Raw genomic sequence first — 24516 nt, 5'->3', positions numbered from 1 at the left:
TATAGATGGAGAAATGAAGTTACATCTCAAGTTTTGTGCTGTTGGGCCTCAGACTAGTAATCCCACTTAAAATCAACATTAACTTGGTAATCTTAATTAAAAATAAGTCTTTTTATGCTCTTTTGAATTTGTGGTGTTGTATACAGCTGTATAACTTGACAATACTAGGTCTAGTGCACCTATAACACATTGTGTTAAAACAAATACTGAGTACTAACCTTCCTCTCCCCTCTTTGCTTCTCCCAAGCCTTCAGGTAGCTAGCAGCTGATAAATCTAGTTTCTAGGTTACCAGCGAGCCAGATGGTAACACACAGAAAAAAAAAAAAAAAAGAAAAGAGAAAAACATGTTTTTTTTTCTGCACTGATTTAATTATGTTTTCATATTGTTTATTAGATTAGTTAACTTGTGCTAAAACCACATTTCATGCCAGGAAAAAGATGCTGCTTTTTCAAACTGTGACTAAAATACCTGTAAGAGTTCTGAGATGTAAGTTCCTAACTGTTAAAACATGCTGCCATGCAATATAACAACATTTAATACATGCAACCATGTAATTATGCAGAATAACTGGTGATCATTGTGTATGCTGATAGGAAGGATGGGGGTGGGGCTGTTGTGTATTTAGCTGGTCCTCTGCACCTGCAGAATGTAGACAACTCTTCTCACTGTGGAGGAAACAAGATAATGACAGTATGATATTAAATGCAAACATTAATTCTTCAGAATAAAATACTAGGAAGAAGTCTATCAATTAAGGTTTGTTATTGTGAGCAGCAAAATTATGTTGCATGTCAGCTTAGACAAATAAAAGGCTAGTGGAATGAAAACCTTAATTCTCTGTATACCACATAGCTGCTAAATCCACTATTACTACTTTGGAGAAGATTTATATTGGCTATTTAAGCTTCTGTTTGTGATAAACTCTCTCTATACATATTAAACTCTACTTGGGTTCTGATGTAAGTAATGAAATTGTCAGCCTGTGTGATCTAATATTTTAGACTAAAAGAAAAACAAGCTACTGTGAAAACATAATTGTACTAATACTGGGGCTCTCAGCAGGTCTTATTAGCTCAGGCATAGTCCTGCATTAATGTAGCTAAATGGCTTTTGCATCCAGCCGGTTTGGGCTGTGGGTGAGGCTAGCCCATGGCTTTCTACATCCAACAGTATAAGCACACACTAAGCTGATCGGTTATTTATAAAAAGCAGCATAATGTGTTTGGGAAAGGTTACATTCTGCTGAAATATTTGCGCTAGCATAGGCATGTGGATACCTGCCATCTGGGGCTGATGAAAGTTGGTAAAGACTGCTCCCCAAGATAAAACCACTGCTTTCAGAGAAGCAAGCACCCCATAAAGCCATAGCTGTCAAGAAATCCGTACGCGTTACCAATGTTTTCTCCATGACTTGCCCCAGTAAATGTCTTTGGAAGAAGAGTAGTTGGAAACTCTTCACTCTCACTAACAAGATTTATCTGATCTTTAAATTATTAATGTTATTGTGTCACGTCCTTTGTACTCTGAGCCTCGGACCAGGATCTCAGGTAGAGATGAATCGACAGAGCTGGTGGGCAGGTTCTTTGTGGCATCTCAGAGGCCACTTCTGTTGGTTTGACAAGTAGAGCTGTCGCATGTTGATGTTAAAGCATAGCAGATACAAATATAGGATGGAGAAAGCCACTCCTCAGTCCTCATAATTAGACTTCAATCAGTCACGATGCCTAATCTTTCCTTTTTTGAGGGAAACACCTCCCAGGAACTTGTTAACAAATTAACTACTCTTCAGTAGTTAATTTGGCTTCCTTAGGTACCAAACTTTTTTAAAAGGAAAAAGGAGCCTCCACCGTAGCACTGGCAATGGATAATGCTAGCAAGTTTTTGTAGTGGTTGGTGTCAGCACTGTCACCTAATTGTCACGGTAGCTATCTGAACAGAGTCTTTCATTTCAGCATAGTACAGATAAGGCAGCAATGAACTTAAATGCACAGTCTGAATAAATAAACACTTTGAAATTAAGGTCAGATGAAATACAGACAAATACTGATATTGTAAGGTTAGAATGGAACAGAGACTCTTACTGTAGTTACTGTTTAACATTTAGTCTGCTGAACATATACCAACAGGCGCATCAATAAGATAATGCCTTGTTTGCTGTTCAGCTCTCAGAACATTCTTGCAAATCCAGAGTAGCCCCACTGCAGCCAATTAAATTGCGTTGGATTTAAATTAGTAACTATGTGCGGAACCTCAACAATGCAATCCTAACCCATTGTCCTAGTCTGGATAGCTGTGATAGGTGCAGGGACACAGTACAAGAATGCTTCTATTGAACTTCCCATCTGCTTCTAATAAAGAATATATTAACGATAATTAAATACAGTAGAATCAAGAACACAACGCATGTTCGTATCATACTAGAAGAACATTACTGTACACTTAGCATTAACGTGCAATAATCATATTCACAAACTGACAATTCCAATCAGCACTGTAGAACTATAAAATTAAAGCGTCAGTGTAATTAAGAGCAAAGCTTTCTGAGAGCCCATATTACAAACAAACGACTATAAATTTGAATAATGTGCTCATCATGAAATTGGCCGTTAATCAGATCATAATCAGCATTATAGCCAACCATAAAAGAAATGGATTATCTGGCTTAAGAACAAAACACTGCCCTTCAGCTCATCTACAGCACAGGTTCTGTATGTGTGTGCATATCCTTGTTTCCTGAGCCTCTGATTTCCTGTGCCTATGATTTTGTGAGTTTTGTGTGCAGTTGAGGTGATTCATGTTAGAACTGGGTAAATGGAAGTGAGAAAGTTGTCACTCAGTCACTCTAAATCCATCAAAATGAAGAAAATGTAAAGAAGTACAAAGGAAGGCTATTGCCCTTGCTTATTTCTTTCCCTTTTGGAAAGCCTTTTTCTACTTGTGCAGATTGCCATTAGCATAAACAGACATCAATTTCAATGGGTGACATCAATTTCAAGCTTACTGTTAACAGACTATTTTCACAAATGGCTTGAGAGACCTAAGTGTCAGAGATGACTTCTAAGTCTGCATTACTCCTAAAAGGAGCATGGACGCGCTTGCCTACTTTTTCCTTGGCATTATCTTCAGCACTTGTGTGGTGAGTTGTATCAGTCTCTTGGTCTGACTGGAAGCAGATCTTCCCAGCAAAATGTTTTCAGCTGGACAAATCAGCTGAGCTGGTTCACCCCAGACCTGCCAGAGCCCAAACAAAGCAGCAGGGCAGGGAGGCAAGATGGGGTTGGAGGTTTAGAGCAGCTTGAGCAAACCTTGGAACTCATTTTGAGGGTGGTCATTTTGATGATTTCTGACTTGCACCAAAGCCTCAAAAATCAGGTAAAGTGGTTTAATGGAGTGCAGTAGGCTTTGAAGGGAAATTGTTTGTATAAAAGAAGATTGTAAGGCTTGCAACTCCAAATGCTATTTTATTACAAATAAATAAAATATTACTGATATAATAATAATAATGATGACAGATTTTGACTACTTGTTTATAACTAACAACCTAAAGGCAAGTTAACAATTTGGAAACTAACTCTCCCACCTTCAAAGTGTGAACTAGTGCTGCAGGGTATTTTTTAATAGTATTATTGTTGTTATACCTGTGATAATAAAAATAAATAAATGAGATTAATTTTGTAGAACAAAGATAAGTCTTTATTAGATCCACTTGGTACAGCTGTAAAAGGTTTTTTTAGTCATGTAAACTTTTTTTCTGAAGTCTGAAATCGAAGCAAAATTTTTCAAGCTCAATATAGTTGGAGAATAATTGCTTTTAGTTTGATGTAATTTCCTTAAATAATTAGACAATCTGAGAGACAAGGTGACTGGGTTGGTACCTGTGAAGCAAAAGGTAACATTTTCAAGCTGAGAAATGATAAGACAATTGGCTGGGATGGGACAATAACCTAATAGGTTAAGGTGATTATTATGTTAGAGCAATTGTGATGCCCTCGAAATCTCATTCCCTGGGAAAATCATGCAGGTATTGGAATTCAAGCCCAAGCACCTAAAGGGCAAAGATATAATCAAAAAACTCAACACAGATTTACCGGGGCATATTATGCTTGACCAGGCTGATTGCCTTCTTTAATGATATGACTTGTTCTGTGCATGAGAGGAGATTGCTGAATGTGATATATCTTGACTTTCATGAGGTTTTGGACACCATCTCACACAGCATTTTCCTTTGTAAGCTGAGTAAGTGTGGGCTGGATGATGGGACTGTTAGAAGAAAATTCGCTGGACCGCCAAGTTTGAAGGGCAATAATCCACAGTCTGAGATCTGGCTGATGGTGTGTAATGACCATAATACCCTTAGCTTGATATCGGGACGGATAGTGTTCAATCACCTTCAACAGTGTTATGAATGATTACACAGAATGTACCCTCAGCAAGTGCAGAAATCTTGTAAGCTTCAACATGGGAAAGTGGAAAGTTCTGTTTCATGGGCAGAATTACCCTGCGCAGACTGGGAAGTGACTGGCAGAGAGATCTGCAGAAAAGGGCTGGGAAGTTAGAGGAGATGTTCAGGCAGTACAACCCAACGGCATGCTCTCACTGGGAATAAATTGTGCAAACAGTGTACTGAACCAAATTTTAAGGAGATGACCACCAGACAGAAAACTTATTATCCTCTTTACATGTCATTGGCAAGGGCATTCAGGAAAAGCTCATCCCATTTGGGCCCCTGATATTCAGAATATACGTAAAGAAATGGGAGAGGATCCAACTGCTGGGCTACCAAGCTGCCTGGAGAACATCTCTGAAGAGAAGCTGAAGGATCTGGGATTGTTAGTCTGATGGAAAAGAGACTAAGGGCCAATCCAACATCTGCTTACAACTGTTGCAAGGGTAGATATGAACATGATGGGGCCAGGTTCTTCTTGGTAGGACAGATAATGTAGCAAAGGCAATGGCCACATATGTATCATCTCAGACATTATGAAAAACATTCTCACGAGTGGGAAGATGCAGTACCGGAACAAGTTTACCAGACAAGTTATAGGATCACCATCTCTGGAGGTATTTGAGGTTTGGCTAGACCAAACCTTGACCTACCTGATCAAGTGCTGGCTGTAATTCTGCCTGGAACAGGGTGTTGTACTAGATGATCTTCAGAGTCCCTGCCCACCAACATAATTCTGTGCTCCTCAGCTTTGAAGGCTGATGCTTCCATTTCAGACTTAAAGAAGGAGTTGTGTGCTGCGAAGCTTTGTCTGTTTCTTATACAATCAGGTGAGCAAATAAAACATACCACTTTCTTTATTGATAAGGCTAAGCTTGTGCTTGAATCCTGTCACACCAAAACCCTCTTTCAATACTTTCATTTTTGATTACTTTCTTCTTGTGGGACTCATGCCAGTCAGACTGTTGTAGATGGATATGAAACTCCAGTGGTTTCCTCTGGTGGTTTATTCAGTAACTTCTAGTTTATACTACTACAGATGATAACTGTAGGGATTTTTATACTACTATAGATGATAATTGTAGAGATTTGCCCTGAGTTGATGAGAACTCTGGATATAAAATCAGTATTAATGTGTCAACATTAACTATTCCAGGGCTGCATAGATTTTATGATTATGCTTTCTATTACATAGCATTGCAAGGTTATCATGAGGTTAGAATTCAAGATTTTTGCTTTTTAAACTCTTGTGATAAAGATGAACTACTTGGAAGGTGATAATATTTTAGGAATGCTGGTGGAAATACTTTCCGTGTGTAAACCATAGATATATTTCTTCTACACTTCTGAAATTCAATACATATTTAAAACTCCTACTTACTGCATACCTTGTTCTAAATCATTAATTTTTTGTAGAGACTGTATGTGATATACATATCAAACATAAGGTAAGTGAAGTTTAACAGACAATCATTGTAAGTGACAGGAATATACACTATGACAAGACAAGGATGTAACTCACAGGAAAAGAGAGAAGTATATTCTGATGATCTCTTCCACAAACTTTTTTAATAATATATTTAATATCATTGTACAAAACCGTGAACTTTTTTTCCTTCCTAGTTGTGTAATCTCAGGGCAATAAAAAGAAGCATAATAAGAACATATGGAACATGGACTTTAAAAAAGAAACAGTTGGCAAAACCATGCTTCAGATCGCTGTCAGAATATCAGCCTTTCGGCAAGCTTGGAGTAGAACAGATGGGAAAAGTCAAAACTGGTGATAGTTTTCCACGCTTAACACAGGAGAGCAAGTTAACTGTCTAATTCATCCTTGGCACAATATAATTGCCTCTGCATCTTTTTCTTTTAGTGGTATTTATGGCCAGGGTCTTTTTGTTCTCTCTATTTCTATACTAGGGCCAGAGAATCACTATAGATTATACATATGTGCTGAGGCTTATGTATTAGACTATGAAGACTGAGGTAGGACATCAGGTCTATCTGTCAGTGCAGCTTTGGACTCCATTTCATCCACACTGCATGAAATGAAAGCAATATGATGAATGGGAATGGGGTGAATGGCTGTGTCTTGCTCCAGGACCGTTTCCACAGGCTTCATTTTAACAACTTGGACAATCCCTTTGATTTCAGAAGCTTTTTTTCTTAGGACTTCAGTGGGACTTTGCATGGACTAAAAACTATGCACATGCTTCAGTCTCCTGGGGCTTGAGCATTACTGGAATGATGATGCGCCTCTGTATTGAAGAGACTTTGCAGGTTCTCAGCACCTTATAAATGCAACTTGAATATATTCAACCTTAAAAATAATAATAACAACGCAGTTGCTACTTGCTGATATATAGCTAATATAGCTAATAGCAGATAGAGGACTAGGTTTTTGGTTCTTGGAGCAAGGGAGAATCTGCTCTCTATACACATTTAAATGCTAAAACAAAGGCCAAAACCCCCTGGTTTTTGATGTCTTCAGTGTCTGTACCAAATTTTCACCTGAATGAGAGGCAATAGGCTGATTTGCATATGTCAGTTGCTCTGAAAAAAATAACTATGGAAATATTACGCAAGTGAACTGTGCATCTTGGAGGACTGCAAGTCTTCAGCTACAGGCAGCTTATGTTTGAAACACAAACACCATTCATGTTCTGCATGCATGTTTAAAATATTGGAAGCACGCGGTCTCTCCATACACTGGTATCTGCTGTACCATGCCTTAAAGTGGGTAGTGTAAGAGAAGTGGGTGACGAGAGCTGCAAAGCTGATTGCTTATGTAATACCACAGTATAGGATCAGTCCAAACAAGAGACAAGAACGAGAAACTTTGCAAAACATCACTTTGCAATTCAGCTTCTGAGAACTTGTGTCCAAAATAATTCAGGGAGTCAGTTGGAGCTTCTCATCTCAAAAGTAGAGGGAGAATGTCTTTGAGGGACAGCTGAAGATTTGACTGCCTTGCAAGGTTCCCAAGGTTGGCCTTTGCAGTGATGTCAATGGAAGCTGGGGATAATGAATATCTTAGAAAATTAGATGTTCTTGAATAGATGGAAGCCTTCTGGACTAGAGATAGCTTTCAAGATAGGGGATATTATGATAATCTGTCAGCAATCAGGGTCATACGCTAACTTTGTGGAAGATGTCCTCTACTTACGTATTTCACAGCAGCCTAGAATTTATGTAATTCAAAAGCCAGTCTTCTCTGCTGCCCTTGCTTGACCTTGATAGTACTGTTCCTAAGAAGAACATTTTTCAAACTCTCGGCATGCATGAGTTTGATACCTACTTTTGTAAACTTTACACTTGGAAGGTTAAGAATTGCACCTATAATCCTTGGATAATATAGCACAATCCAACACAATTTTCTGAATGAACTTTTGAAGAAATAAAATCACTTTTAGTGGAATAACACTTGAACTGCATTAAATTTACATATGAAATTTGAACTTAATGAATGCATATACAAACTCCACAATTACATTTTTTTGCTCCTTTTGATATTCCGCCCCCCCCCCCCCCCCCCCCCCAAATATTGGAGTTTTTTTAAATTGCCGTAGAGATACATTCAGTCTAATACATAAAGCTAAAGCTGTTGAGCTTTATTGAAACTTGGATCATGAATCATACTATCAGCTTAGTTAATTTTAAAACACCTGATTATAACAATTGAAAGGATGATGTACATTACAAGCCTTCTTAATTTTGAAGTGGTAGAAAGACTGAGTATTCAGGAGCAGCTAGGATGAGAAAATGAAAATACTTAAGCAATATAGTTTAATACTTATTATCTCAGAACAGAAATGAGATTTCGACCAATGCACTGTTCCGCATTAACACCTATGACCTCTGATCTGAGCCTTTCTACCATGGTGGCTCATACGATGTTTTCAGTCTCACATGAGGAGAAAGTATTTTTAGGAGAAAGAGGGATAGAGGGAAATATGGTGATTTTTTTTGCCTTTTCTCTTGGCAAAGGGAGTTGTTGAATTATCAAGTTAATTGATAATTTGTCTGAGCCAGAGATCTTTAATTTTGATTTTTATACCTGTATGAGACTACATAGAATGTCATATCAAAGGTGGAAGGTAATTGATAAGAATTTATTGGTGTTCTTCCTGGCATTGTTCTATTTCTTCCTGTGATAACTCAGAGGACAGTTAGATTTTACACATTGGAAGCCCTTATGAGGCAGCACTAGCTCTATACTCTGTGCAGCTGTATCAAAACATCTCATTTGAACCAGTAAATAATAGGAGAGTTTGATGCATAGCATCTTCTGCACTTCCTCTGCTTACGTTCTTTTCTCAAACATCTTTGGAATCAGCAGGCATGCTGTGATTGCTATGAATATTGTGGTGCAACCTGGAAAAATAAAGAGCATATCCTCTTCCTTCTCTACCTTACTCTGTTGTGTGTCACATAGGTTTTAAAATTTTCTTACAGAGTGATGGTACATGGCCAATTATGATGTACTTCCTAGTAAACAGGAACAGTAGGACTAGGCAAAAAGTGCTTTATTTAGCTCTATACATCTTTCAGAGTAATTTCTACTAAACAGGTTGAATTTCAGAAATGCCATTTAACAGAAAAATATCAAAAGATTTTATGAGAAATCTGTGATTTTTGCAAACTTGAATAGCTGTCATTCCAAAGAAATAAGGCCACGTGGCAATGTGTAAATTGAAGAAGGAAATTCAGAAGCTGATAGCTTTGTGAAACAACTAGGAACATATTTCAACATGCTCTTAGGGAGGGTACACACTTTATCTGAGCTTGACCTTGAAAACAAAGTGATTCAAACTGTTCCAGCATTTCTAAAAGACATAAAAGGAAAACAAAGATCAGCAAGAGCCAAAATATGCTTCAATAACTAAGTCTCTAATGCTACGTTTATTTAATATTTTACATTATGCTTGGTTCTTTTGGGAACATTTTACTTAGTTTACTGTTCCGTTACTGTGTAGACTATTTTTTTGTAATTTATTTAACTGAGAAGCCCTTGCAAAGTACATCAGCAATGATTTGTTAAACAGTTCCAGAAAAATAATTCTCAAAATATTTCAGTGCCCAAAGTGTTGTTGCTGAAATGGATGTAGGAACAAATGGAATTCTCTGATTGTATACATCAAAGTCAGACTTGAGGTGTGGAAAAAATCTAAATACTCTGCATGACTACTTAAAGCATAGGAATTGTTTTTCCTGTTTTTCCTTTGGAGTTTGAAGATAAAAATACCTTTAATTCATGCTGGAAGGAACTGTAATAACAACTGTGCACAAACTGTGGTTCATACATTTATACCTTCCTATGACATTTCAAACTCTTGCATTTTAACTCAGTTTCTTGTAGAACAAACTGAAATGAAATATTAATGGAAAAAATAGATCTGTGCCAGATGATAACATATGCCACAGAACAGGTAAGTTAATAATTGACAAAAGAGTAATTTCTTTAACACACTGAATTATATACAGTGTTCGACTGTTGAAAAGGAAATGTTCTAGTTTTAGGCAGTACTGACAGGTGACCTCGATATTATTAATTTAAAAAATGAAACTAGATAGATCTGTAACCAGAGTCCATTAGTGACTTAAGTCTCCAGAAGTTAACATCAAATGAAAAACACTAAGAAATGTTGTTTGGGTTTATTTTTCCATAGTTTTTGAGATTTGATACAAGTTATTGGTGTAATTTATTGGCTTGATGATCGGTGAGGTAACATTTGGAAAAAACAGGTATATTTTTGGATATGCTGAAGGCTTACTTGTTCTGAAAGAAAAATGAATTTTCTGTTCATAAAATGAGCTAATACAAGGTCTTGTAGACCACTTCAATGCTATTAAACATTTGCAAAATTTATCTGGTCTTATATCGATCCTATAAAATGGGGTTAGTTCCAGTCTTAATGAGGATCACCCACCTGGATGGATCCATTTCAGGTGGTGTTATGGCATAGTCACTTGCTAAAGAGTAGGCTTGAATTCTTTAGGTGATTTCTGTCATGTATACATTTTATTTTGCTCTGCAGTAATTGAAAACATTAGTGTTTCAGTGCCAATTTTAGTTCAGTAAAGATCCTTCTTGAATGCCCTCTTTGTGTCTTAACAGTATTTGCTGTTGTGTGGCCATAGGCCCTGTAATAAGAACTGCTAGAAGTATTATGTTCTATAGTAATATGGCACAAATGAGTATACCGATTACTGCTTAAGAAAAGATAACTGCTTTTGCAATATCCCCACCACCAACCTCAACTGTTTCCTCCCTTCAATATCACCTGCAGTATTATCTATTTGCCTTCACCAGGAAGGACTCTTCTGTGTGTAAATCCAATTTTGGGTTGTCATTTACTCTAAGAATGTGTTTACTCAATTACTCTGAAAATCCCTTTAATTGCGGCTGGGTTTAAGATCATGGCAGCCACACATGCAGCCTAAAATGCAAACATTCTTGGCAGATCAACAGGACTCAAGTCTGTCCATGTAATTAGAAAGGAAATGGGCAAACATGCATATTTGTATTTCTGTGATATCTTCTATGGGGACTGCATCAAGGGTGACAACCGGCAACGCATAGATGGGCTGCAGCTCCTCAGTGTACTAAAGACAGAACAAAGCATGATCAGGCCAAATAGGTTTGACTCTTTCAGTTTTAGTTCAGTGCATCATCCCATGTTTCCTGTTCAGAAAAGCTGAAAAAAAATTCAATTTTGTTATCTTCTCCTTAATGGAGGGACTTAGTGGGACTATTAGCTATTTTTTTGGGTAGAGGATCTGAGAAAAAGCTCTTCACATTTTTATTACAATGTTTACAAAAAACCAAATGTGATTAGGAAAGATTTTAACTCCTCTCATTTAATAAATTTGGTGATTGGAATAATACAACTTCTAATCTTTGAATTTTCTTTCCAAAGACATTTTTGTCTATTGGATCTCTTTTAGATGATTGAAGCATTGCTAGAGGCATTATGAATCCTTCATGGGGAATGATTATTCTCTACCTTAGGGTGAAATGAGAAAGGCTTTATTTCTTCTTTAACTTACTTGGCTGAGGAGCAAAACAATTTCTGTAGTACAAGACCCTTAGCAGAATTCTGTCACCTGAAGTTATCCTCACAGATCAATAGTAGCCTTGGTAGATCTATAGTTCAAATAATAAACTTAATGTGTTGATTTGAATCTTTGGTTGACACTTAATACCTGTGTGAAATGTTTGTTCTTTGAAATTTTATCTACACTTTAAGACTTGAGGAAAAGCATGTAATAAAGGAATATGCTCTAAGTCTACAGACATATTGCCTAAAAGTTATTTTTGTCTTGCTTTTTTTGTTGGTAACAAAAAACAAACAACAAAAAAAAAAAGGTGGTCTTAAACCCATCTGCTAAACCCATCAACTAAAATGTGACTCTCGTGTCTTCTTGTCAGGGCCCTGAATATAACAACGGGCTATGATTGCCCTGCCCTGTCTGTAGCTTTGACACGTGTACTCTGCCTTTTGGTCTGGGGGATGCCATTAAGCTCAGGCCTTTGCCCTTAGTCCTTGCCTGAGCTACCTTGTTTGCCCACTCCTGTACCTTTCTGATTCAGCTTTTGCTTTCTCGCTTGACCTTGGACTTGCCTTGCCACTGCAAGTTCAACCCACTGAACTATGGGTTGAACCTAGTTACCTTCATCAGATGTGATCTGGTTTTGTTTATTTTGGGTCTGTGGGGCTGTGCCCCTTGTCTCTCCCTGTCTGCCTTGCAGTCACCTGTGGCTCCTGGCTTGCCTTCCATTGTGGAGCAGCTCACTTTGTCACAGGAGGCACCTGAGCCCAAACTGTGGCTCAGAACCACTGCCACGAAGAAGAAACAATGGGTGATGATGGCCAGAGGCACCCTTCTGTGGGGGATGGAAATGCCCAGGACTTGCTGGTTTAGACAGCAAGTTTAGAAGACTGCTGGAAGAGAAGGGATCCATTTGACAAAGAGTTGCAAAAGCCTCTTTGCCGGCAGGTTTGTTAACCTAGTGAGGACAAATTTTAACTTTGTTTAAAGGACTGGACGAAGCCCTAGTTTTCATAAGGGACTTCAGCCATCCTGGCACCTAGTAGAAAATTAACACTGCAGGGTGCAAGCAATCCAGGAGATTTCTGGGGTGCTTTGAGGACAATTTTTGATGGAGTTGGTGGACAAGCTGAATAGGGGAGGCACTCTGATGGGCCTGATATTCATGAATCAGAAGAACTGATCCAAGGACGTGATGACTGACATCAGTCTGGGCTGTCATGAGATGGTAAAATTTAAGGTTGTCAGGGAAGTGAGGAGGGTGAACAGCTATGTAATGACTCTGGGCTGTAGGAAACAAGAGTTTTCCTGCAGCCTACAAGATACCATCTCATTGCCCAGGGGGAGCCTGGGGGAAGGTAACTACTGGGGTCCAGGATAGCTGGTTGATCTTCAAACAAAACTACAAGCACTTCAAAGCACAAGAATGAATTGCAAGGTGCAGGAAGTCAGCAACACCCCAGCCTGGCTGAATAGGAGACTCCTGATTAAGCTCAAACTCAGAAAGGAAGATGGAATAGGCTATAGGCTACCAGAAGAAATATATTGCCTGGACACATAGGGATGAATAGCAAAAGCCAAAGCTCAGATGGAAGTGAAATTGGGGGAGTGAAGTACTACCATGCTAGAGGAAAATCAAATTAGGGTCCTCTTCAGCAAAAAGAAAAGGAAGAGGCTCAATAGATATAAGTCGTAGCATGGAAAATTCTAATTACATATGAGGAAAAAAAACCTGTCACACTGAGCAAGCTCAAACACTGGAGCAGATTGTCTTCAGACACATCTTAAAACTCACCTGGACACCTTGGCAACCTGGTCAAACTACAAAATTGGATCAAGCTATGATCCTGCATGGCCAGCTGAGGCCAGACAATTAGTAGTTTTCTGCCTCATTCTGCTGTCAAGCAGTCCAGAGTAGCTGCTTGATTTTTATCTATTTGAGTCAAAAGACCTCATGGGAGAAGGTGATGAAGGCAAGAAGCTTAGTGAGACTGGAAGGAGCATCTGTAATGAGAGCAAGTGAGAGAATCAATTAGCTGCCAGCGTGGGACCAGAGACTGGAACAGTTTGGGGAAAAGAGGCACAGCGATGCACTCTTCTGGTCCCCATAGCATGGTGAGCTGGGGAAGGTGTTGGGACTAGGGAGGAATAATATGTGATCAAGTAATTAAAAATCTATCTTAACACCTATTCAAAAGGGAGGCAAAATGAATTTTTCGGAGGAATCTAGTTCTGGAATTTCTAGTTGTTTGCTCAATGCCACAGCTTTATTTTTCTTTTAACATACCTCATGTGCGTGTCTCATTTGAAGTATTCTTCAGTATATGGAAAGGTTATTTTAAATTGTTTTTAATCAAATTACAGCAGAGCTGAGTTGAGGGTCTGGTTTCAATTGAAGGGGAGTTAAAGATAGTAAACAGATCTAATTTAAATATACATTTTAGTGGAATTGCTTTCCTGGTAAGGATTATTTCACACATTACCATTCCCCTGAACTTTTAAAAATAATATAAACAGACAAACCACACAGTGAGGGAAATTTGCCCTTAAAAATAAGCAAAAAATTTTTCCTCAGCAGGCTTGCAAAAATGGTATTTAAAAACCTCACTTCTTCCTCACTATTTTAAAGGCTAAAACACCGGGCACAGATCTGTTTCTGATCATTTATGAGCTAATTACTGCACTTTGTACTGAAATAGCTCTCTGGGATTAAAAATTCTGGTTGCAGCTGTGGAAAGAGAAATTCAGAATATTAATGAAGCAAAGATTTTTGTTATCTTGAGTATTTTTATTCAGTTTTTTGTATTCTGTCCTTTTCCACTATAAACTGCAAGAGAAATACAGAACAGCAACAAAAACTGAGAACTGTTATTTGATTATTTTTTAAACTTTCATAACAGAAAGGGGAGGAACATATATACTTTATGTTATTGCACGTTAAATATAACTTCGCCACCCTAATATAATTGGAATAATAGGAAGACATAAGTGGGGGACAGCAGAAGAGGACAAAAACTCTGCAAAGCTGAGACCAACTTTTCATAAGGGATCATTTGTCCTTTTTAAGATTACAAAATGTAATGCAAATTAAGGCAATTCTTTGAAAAGATATGCAAGGAGTTGAACTAATTTCTTTTTTTTGCTGCAAAATATTTATTGGGTCAACACTGCTACCTAAAATCTCCGGACATTTGTATTTTTTCTGGTATGTGTGCCTGAGCTGAGACAATGTCCCTGGGGCTTTAGGTTTCCACTGCCAGACTTCAGCTTCAGCAACCATCCACGTGAAAGTAACCGTCTACCTTCAGCTGGAGATGCTGCTGCTGCTGAGACACCGTGATTAAAACTGGTGGAACATGGCTAAACTACCTTGCAGGAAGAAGCAGACCACTGAAATCTAATATTTCCACTGAACCTGATTTCTGTGATGGAGGAAGTTCTTCCTCTCAGCACCACGAGTCATCCCTGTGGCATTTGACTTACAGCTGATTTATGGCATGTAACAGTCTGACCAGCCACATCTCCCAGGTGCTCCTCACAGCCAGGCAGGAGCAGGTTGTCCTGCCAGCGCAGGTCCTGCCGATGGCAAAGCATTTTCCTGGGGCCTCCTCAGATCGGGGCGGGAGCGGGCTCTGCGCTGGCTGATCTTGGCGTGCCACATCCCGGCTGTGGCAGTAGTTTGAGCACCGGGCTGCAGACAACCCCCTCGTTCCTAAAACATTTTTCTCTTAAAAATGGCATGAAATTGCCACTAGACTGCTTTTTACTTCTGCCACTTGACTTAAAACAAAGCTTTCTGAAAGTATAGTTTTCAAAGGATAAAAAGGAAAAAGAACATTGTTTCAAATTTGTGACTCTCAGTGGTGGTGGTGCTAGTCTTAAAATGTCAATAAGCACAGGCTGACCAAAATAGTTCCGTATTTATTGATAATGGAAGGAGCTGCAAAATATTTCTTGAGGAAATAAGCATATTTGAAAGGCCATTATTTTTTCCCTGCAATGTTTTCTTAAAAAGAAAAAGGAAGAAATATTTTTAGTGGCATTAACTCTTCTAGTTTTGCTTGGGAATCACAGCTTTTTCTCTAGGAAGAGACTTCCATGAGGAGCAGTGTTTGGCCTGCTCGAATGCATATCGCTCCTCTGCATCTCTTTGGGCTTTTAATACTGACAGAAATGAGTTGGGCTGAGCCAGCATTATGTAATGGAATACAACAGAATAGCGCAACTAGCCCAGGAAAAGTGTTTTGAGCAGCTGGACCACATGCTGCAGAAAGCTTCCCCGTTGTGCAGCGACAGAGTGTTGCACATCAGAAGTTACAAAATTGAGGCCTTGTTGATGCATGCAGTTATTAGAAAAGTCACAGAAACAGTTTAACCACAGCACTCTGATTAAACATGAATTAAGCAAAATGGTTTAAAAACTGCTTTGGAATGTCATTTTTCCAGAGTAAACCACTTTTTGCATGCATTTAACTTTACTATGAATACTCCCATTGATTCCAGTGGGACTGCTCTCAGAAATAAATTAAATACTTGTAAAAGTGTGCAAATTAGCCCTTTCCCAGTGGAATTATTTTGAATATATATTGGCTCAATAGGGATTGGGAGTAGGTCTAATTGATCTAAGAAGTATTTCTCAGATAAGGTGATACATGGAAGCGTGTATCTAAACTTAAAGATCTGAGACTCTAAACTTCGGCCTAAATTTGGGAATGATGTACTCCACACTGTGCTTCAAAGACTCCACGGGTCTGGTGTCCTGAATGTTAGATCCAGATCCTAAATGATTTAAGGTGTAGTGATCAGGCTGTAGTTCTATTATTTGGGAAATGAGAGCCTTGGAAGCAATGCTATTTTAAGGAAGATCTGCCTCTCTCCAGCCTATCATTGCCTGTATTTGCAAGGATATCCATATGTCTATATATATATACACACACACACATGGATTAATCTAATTTTTTGACTCAAAGAAGAAATCTACAAACAGCTGTACTGGCACAACACAGGAGATGTGCTATAGTGGGAACTCCCTAAGCTCAAAATGCAGTCACAGCTTCTCCATTATAGAATTACTGCTTCAGTCTTTCCATGCTTAGCTTTAAGGGGCCTGAACTTAGGCGTGAAACCATAACATTTAGCAAAGGGCCTCAAGTCTCCAGAAGATGAGAGAGTTAGATGGTTGGGATTGTAATGTGTAACACCCACTGATAGGATCATAGCTAGGTCAGACATTGTGAAATGGAAAGGAGAAGGGTTTCTGCATTTTGTTGGAGACAAGCCTTTTTGTGAAAGAATAGCAGCAAAATGTACGATGCCAAAAGAGAAAGTAAATTGTTTTAAGGCACAATGCTTAATATCTGAACCCAGAGCAGAGAATCGGGTAATAGTAACTTATCACCTACAACTTTCAGATAAAAAGAAGGAGAAGAGAAAAAGTGAATGTGATTTCAAGTGTTTTATGGCAATACACTACAACAATATCAGAAAGAAAATGAACCAGTAGAAGAAAAAAGTTCCTACAAGCTCTGCAATTGGCCTTTAAGAAGCAAAGAAAAGCAAAAGTGGCATGGCAGTAATTAAAAATATATAGTATCATCTTCCTCTGTAAAGCATTGTCATCAGAGTCAGTGAAAGTCTGTACAGGGATCAGTGACCATTTGTGACTTTTGAGGAACAAAAAATACCTTTAAATATTCTGTCGTTGCTGATAAAATCCGGTAAGAGGATACTTGGAAATTAGTACCTGCTCTCTTTCCCTGCAGACAGGGAGGCAGAATTTCTTGTACCTATCTGCTGTCAGTTTGATTGATATAACTGTGGAGAGGGAGTTCATGCTTAGTTTGCTTAGCAGTTGTTTATTAAGAATGGATAATGGTACCCCATGACAGATCTACCTCTACTGTGGTAAGTGCAGTCCTTCTCAAAGAGCTGACATTTACACAATAATAAATAACTGTAAACAATGAACAACTATTGTATGGCAGGAACCTAAAGAACATTTATTGTTTGCGTCTTCCCTGGAGTGTCTTGCTGCTTTTGTGCTTATGACTTTGCACTTGTTTCAAAGAAACTGTTTCAAGACAGCAACTGCTTAAAAGCCATTGTGCTGCTAACTTCAGAAATTTCATCTTTAAAATATTATTAAACTGTTGTTTACAGTGGTTGACTTATACACTTGGTTCTGTCTTTAGCTTGCTGTTAGGAACTGCTTGGAATCACAACAGAAAATGTTTGGTGAAAAATGACAGCCTGAGTAGATTTCTGAATGGTGATTTGTTTTCTTTTGTTAAACTAAACTTAACAATTGTAAGTTGCAATGTAAAATTAAAGCAATCGAATCCTAAAGTATATTTTAATGTAAAGAGTACCCAATAAGTTAAAGGAGAACAAATAGAAAAGATCTATTAACGGCTGCATGAGTAACAAATGGAGCATGTGTAGCATGGAGGAATGAAGGATCATGCTCTCACACACACACTCTTTCACTCTCACACATACTTGTTTGTATTATAAATTAATGTGGAAGCTTTTCGTTGGTGAAATAGGAGAGGCAGTTGTTTCCAATCACATGCACCAGTGAAAGCATGGGTGTAACTAATTATGCAGTCACTTGTGTCTCAGATGGAAAAAGGATTAACTCTCCATGTGCTCTCTTTTTCCTCTCCAAGTGCAGAATAGGGTCAATTAACATTTTTAGATAGGTAATAAAAGACTCTTAAACTAGAAATGTGAAAGAAAAGGCCTCTGAAATGTTACTTTTTTATGTGGTTACACAATGAATGGATTTCTTTGTTGTAAATTGAAACTATCCACTGGATTAGATTGATGTAAATACAAAAAGTATTATTTTAAAATGCTTTCTAAGTATCAAAATATTTACATATATTTGTATGATTATAAACTTGATCTTGGAAATGTTGTACTTTTAAATTGTTGTATAAGGTTTCCTTAGCAATGCATAAACATTATAAACAAAAATCTGAGCTCTCCTTTCTCCTTTCAGCCTGACTTCAGTTTTGGAATGAGTAGAAGTCATCCTTTCACTGTGTGGATCTTTTTTTTCCCCATATTTAGTAAGGCTTTATTTAATATGCAGTTCTAATATGTATTTGCTTCACTGTGTCTTAATTTATTTATATGTTATAGTTATAGCTATATTAAGAATATATAAGGAAATTCTGTACATATTAAATATAGTGTGAAGATTTTATCTAAAATAATTTTATTTAAATCAGACCATTTCTGTTTGTTCGAGTGGTCATGACTAACAAAAGCACACTCATGCTCTGTGGTGCATGCTTCTTCACATTTAAATAACTAGGCTGGAATCTCCTTTTGTGTCAAATGTTATATATGCCAAAACGCAACATTTTGTTAGAAAAACTTGTAAGAAAACCAAAGAAAACTAAAGGCCAGTTAACACAGATTATATTGGTTACTCCCATTTAGCATCTCCACGAGTTTGAGAAAGTAAGCATAATGTGAAAATGAATTTGAATGTGCTTTCTCATGGAAGTGTTATAGTCAGTGGGCTACAGGCTATCAACAGTGTACCTCCTCAAGTCTCTCCCGTGTGGTACTTTTCCATTTTGCACACAATACTTTAATATTCATTAAAGCAGACAGTTTGAGATGTGAATAATGTTTTAGCCCATGGGTTGAGACACCTGGGTTCCAGTTTCTGGTCTGGAAAATGTTTAATAATTTATACAAAGGGAACAGTCTCAAAAGGAAATACTGAGGAAGCCTATTGAAGGGGCTTTGCAGCTTCTAGTTCCAGGGTTAACAGACATCTTTGTTATGGATATTTTGCATGGCAGCTGTAAACACTTCTTGCTCCTGAAAATCAGGTCTCTAGAGCTGTAAGAAGATTTCCAGAAATTCATACACAATTATTAAAGCTCTTCAGTCTTGATTTAAGAGGAGGAAAGAGTTTATGCTGCTAATGCTTATGCACTTAGTCTCAGTCACATAACTGTACTCTCTGGGTTGTTTTAATAGTGGATAGAAGAAGAGTAAGAGATGCTTCTCTGTCGGGTGATCTGGAATATGAATCTAAAGCAGATGCTCTGTTTTTTCTCCTTGGAACTGTCTGTCTTTATTAAGTATCAAATTGGTTCTTGAGAGTCTGTGCTTCAAGTTAGGCAGCATGACTACCCTGCTGCTGCAGTAACCAGCCTCTCCACAGCACAAGCCTGACATGGCAGGAGCTGTGTATTGAGGCCCCTAAGAACTGAGCAGAATAAATGCCCAGTGGGCACATACAGTAGTATACATATATGTATGATGCTCCTAGGCATTTGAAAGTTCTCTCTTATGAAACTGTTTTTTTTTTTCTAGTCCTAAAGAAATCTGTAAGTTCTTTCTTTGTGCATGAATATAAATACTAAAAAAAAAAAAAAAAAAAAAGAAAAACAACCAACCAAAAAAAAGGACACAGGAGACAGAGGAAAAGAGAGAGAGAGATCATCTTCCTACTTTCCTGAGTCAGTGCCTGTACTAGAAATGCACATGGGCTATTTACTGATAAATTTGACCTCTCAGTTACAGTAAAACCTTTCTGGTGCTTTTGTTTCAATAGTTTTGGTTGAACTAGCCTTTGTGACTGAACTTTTCAAGGAAATCATTAACATAAGACTGAAAAAGAGCGGAAGGAACATGGGAGAGGACAGAGGTATTTCTCACAATGAACACGTTTCTCTGAAGTTACTTTTGTAATATTTACTGAAAGGCTTTCCTTTTTTAACTGGTTCTCTGCTACAGTGAACGATAAACTCCTGCTATGATAGATACCAAAACATATTTGGGGGAGTACAGGAAGGCAGGGATTGTCTGATGAGCATCACTTTCCATATCCATTCCCTCTGAAGAATCCAGCAGTTCTCAGATGGGAGTTGCTTTGGCTTTGCTGCAGCACGTTTCCAAACAGCAAGACTTGGAAAACACTGCTATCTTGTGGCCGAAGGGCAAGCAACAACTGGAAAAGACAAAAGGGTATACTTCCTCATCTGCCTATTAGATCTGGCTTTGTATCAATAATAATAAAAATATCTTGCATAAAAACTGGAGTCTTGGAAAAAAATAGATAATTTGTGAGACTTTGGACCTGGGAGGACTGAAGAACTTCTCCAGATAAACTGAGTGTTCCTCTGGCTATGATTTTCATGTTACACTCCTAGGTTCAAAATACCACTGTCAGGATTTTGATTCTGGAGTTTGCACACCCATCTGGTTAAACACAGTTTGAACATGCTGACTTGACAGGAACAATGCTGCTGGTGCACGTTATCTGGAATTTTCTGAGAATATTTGTGAATGTTAGTCCTTCGCAGGTTTTAGCTAAGACAAATAGGTGTTTTAAGTTTTTAGATGTTCTTTGCACTTTATTTTAGAAAGTTCAGGCATTTGGTTTCTGACTTCCAGTGCTAAGGGACCAGATTGTCTTCTCTGGCCTTAGCCAACAACTTCTATCTCTTATATATCCTGTGATCTCCTGCAGACTGATCTTGCATCTGCTTGAGAACATAACTTCAACTGACTGTAATAGTGGAGGGCTGAGGTCTTTGTGATGAACTTCCACTGACTTCAGTGGAGTTCTGGGCAGTTTGGTAGAATAAAAAAAATTAGGTCCTAATTTTGTTTGTTTGTTAACACTTAACAATCTCCTAGCGAGGAAAAATGTGTTTCTGGTTTCTGTCTATTCCTTCCAATGTGTTAGCTGTGAATTTTATTTCCAGGATATGATCCTGTCTTAAATATGGCTATTGGATTTCTCTCTGTAACATCTGTCTTCTGTGACTGATAATCTGTTTTCTCTCTGAATCCCAGTGAAGCCTTCAATCCATAAAATTATTTGCTTAGCTCATTAATAGCTTAAACTCAGGAGAAAACTAGAGGCTTAGGGGATAGTGACATCTTTTAAAATAAGATGTTCTAATTTACTACTATCTTTACTACAACATAACCCCTTCTGTTCATGTACATTTCTTTGCTTTTATTCCCCTCAGGTCTACATTTTGTTATCACAAGGTGAATGTTGAGTTATCTCAGAATTTGAGACCTGTGATAACAATGGATGGAATTTTCTCTTAAAAAAACCAAAATTGCTTGCTTCTTTTTTTTTAGCTGCAGCAATTCTTCATGTGTGCTGGAGAGCACCCTAGGTCAGTAGGAATAGGTGTGCACATGTTCTGTGCTCTAGTACTGCACAGCAGAGCACTTAGTTTGGATAAAGTTTGTGTGCTTATGTGAAAGGCATCCAACTGCTTTGCTTCCTTCCTCATTCACCAGTATCTAAAATATATCCAACCTTACCTTCCAATCTCAATTTCTTTGATATCCATTAATTCTTAACACTTCTTCAAAGCATTGGTCATTTTAGGTGCTGGACATTGCAATGTTGATGGGTCAGATATGGGGCTTTAGACAGTCCTGTTCAGCAAAATGAGTTACTGACAGGTTTTGGCCCAAGTTAGTGCATTACGATCTATGCAATGTATGTAACAAATACAAAGTCCTTTCTTGATAGAAACGTTGGCAATTCTTTCTTATGAATTATTCTTGTATTGTATTTAAATGGAATGCATATGAAATAGTGCTTAATAAAGGTTGACTTCCCCTTAATGAAGGTAGTCTATTTTGTCTAACAGATTCTTTTGGCCTGTTTAATCTTTGTAACAAATTAAAATATATGACTAATGTACTTTTTTTTTCCTCTGGACTCATTAATTAGAATGCTTTTATTTCAGACCCTGGAAAAACCATTCTCTTTCTTCTAGAGCTTAGTTGCCTGAATGTACTGCATTTCAGATTAAATCTTCTCTAAACTTGTCTCTGTCCAAAGAAGCAAATCCAAACTACAAGGTTACTGGTACAATACTTTGAGAGAATTTAAAAGATCTCTAGGTAACGTTTATTGTATGTGTACTGTTTCTATGGTAGCAGCCTTTCAGCTGTTTCATTGCTGCTTTCCAGACTCAATATGTATAAACCAGATGGCAAGTGGGTTGACATTTCAGTTTGAGTCATGCCAATTGAAATCTACAACCTCATTTTAAAGTATGTTAATCCTTAATTGGAAAGTGTATCCCATTTGGACTACTGAATTTGCTGAGCTTTCATTGAAGAAGTCTCCCTGCAAATCTCTGTTGAAATCTACTAGGATAAAGCAGACTATACAAGCAGGGCAAATACCACCTTCTCTTGGAAAGGATTCATTGGGAGGAACATATGCAATACTTAAGATTAGACATTGTTGGGGTTTTTTTTGTTTGGTGGTTGTTGGGGGTTTTTTTGTGGTTTTTTTTTTTTTCTTTCTTTCTTTTTTTTTTTTTTTTCTTTTAAGAAGTAGTGCCTTTTTGGACTTGAGGAAAGTGTTTAATGAAACCATAGGAGTGCTGGATGAGCTGCAAAATCCTGAAAGTTTGGCTTATGTTGACACTTTGGGTTTTTGAAACTGGGCTCAAAGCCATACATCCGGAGGGCTAAGGGTTCCTATAGGGGCTGCTCCTGCTGCTCAGAGAATTGAGCACTTCTATGGGTTCCCATTACACCAGTTAGATTTTCAAAGAATGGGACAGAAAGCAAGCAGCAGGGGATATACCAAGGAAAAAAAAAGGTGCTCTTGATCAGCTCAGCTGGTGATCTGAAAGGCAGGCTGCATCCTGTCTTTACATAACATCACTAAGGGAAAGGTAATAATTGTTTATGTTGAAGACACTGTTTCCTATGGTTTGTTTTATAGCTGGTTGACAAAAAAAAGTGTTGGGGTTTTTTTTTCCCTTTCATTTTCTACAAAAATTCTCAAGGGTTGGGGAGGATGGAATCACACATTTTAATGAAATTTCTTTTCTGCATTTTGAATGACAAATTTAAGAAAAAGTTGGGGTTTTCTTTTTAAGGATTAACCTTAAAGGATCAAGTAATGTCCTGAAGTTTTATCTTCTTAAGTTCTCATCTTTTGCTCCTCACATTCAGGATTGTCTCCAAATGAGAGGCAGAAGATGAGGGAATGCTTTCAAAGCACTTGACTTTTCCCATTTGAAATGAAATATTTCTTTTGAAAGCTCAACCAATGTAATAATTTGTAATGATGTAATTTTACTTGGTTGAAAAGATACTTCTGTAATGTTGGTCCCTAAAATGACATTCATTAAATTTCTCCTTTTATATATATGTCTTCATTTTTTTTAAGAAAAAAGAGGAGGAGAAAAAAAAATAATCCCTTACACATCCCAGGTTTCATAGCCATTAGGTTTCAGGTATCCATATCTTACCTTGGAAGATCTGACGTTTGAGGGAATCCAGCACTGAAGATTGAGTAAAAGCACTGAATTTCATAAGGTACATGATAAAATCCAGGAGTTTAAATCTCTGAAATAACTCATAGGGAGGGATAGGAACACTGGAGCCATGCTTTGGCTAAAGATTGAATATAGTGTTTATTGAAGGAGTTTCGCATTATTCTAGGAGTTTTGCATAATCAACATTCAGTTTTCTACAGATCTCTGCTAACACAGCTACAGAGGGAGGGTGGCACCTAACTGACATGGTGAAGGCATAAAAAGCCCTTTGTTAAAATGCTGTGGCAAAATTTGACTTGTGACTTGTGCAGACTCAGCAAAGGATTTAAAAGGCCTACAACTCCCCATTAACATCTCCTACTCTAGAGTGTATTTTTTGTGATGCTGTGATTATTATTATTGCACGTCTGGCAATTTTTTCTCATCCATGCTTTGGCTGTATCCATGTTGGCTCGGCATGGCTTGTTTCTCTTCTCTGTGGCTAGAATAAGCCATATGGATTAAAGCGTGTGGTTTGGCAGATAGAACTTACGTCTGTGCTGCTAGTGTTTTGCCAATGCATTATAAGTCTACCAAGTAGTCTTGGTGTTGGATAAAAGAAAGACAGTGTAACACCCCTCTCATTTCATATCATGTAATGAAGATATGCTTCATGTTTTCTCTGGCTCCTGTAACTGCTGCATGGGAGCAGGAAGTCAGAGAAGTCATGCTGTCA

At 37.9% G+C, this 24516-nt stretch overlaps 1 long non-coding RNA gene across 4 annotated transcripts in view; it reads left to right on the top strand.

Annotated features, from left to right (window-relative positions):
• LOC142601571 (uncharacterized) overlaps positions 1–24516 on the top strand; it is a 166512-nt gene that overhangs the window by 4767 nt on the left and 137229 nt on the right. For all 4 annotated transcript variants that reach the window (XR_012835090.1, XR_012835091.1, XR_012835092.1 and 1 more), the window contains exon 2: positions 4196–4333. This is a non-coding gene — a long non-coding RNA (uncharacterized LOC142601571). The remainder of the gene's footprint in view (positions 1–4195; positions 4334–24516) is intronic.

This window comes from Balearica regulorum, chromosome 4, assembly GCF_011004875.1.
Source record: "Balearica regulorum gibbericeps isolate bBalReg1 chromosome 4, bBalReg1.pri, whole genome shotgun sequence".
Taxonomy (NCBI): Eukaryota; Metazoa; Chordata; class Aves; order Gruiformes; family Gruidae; genus Balearica; species Balearica regulorum.
This window is presented reverse-complemented; position numbering and strand designations above follow the sequence as displayed.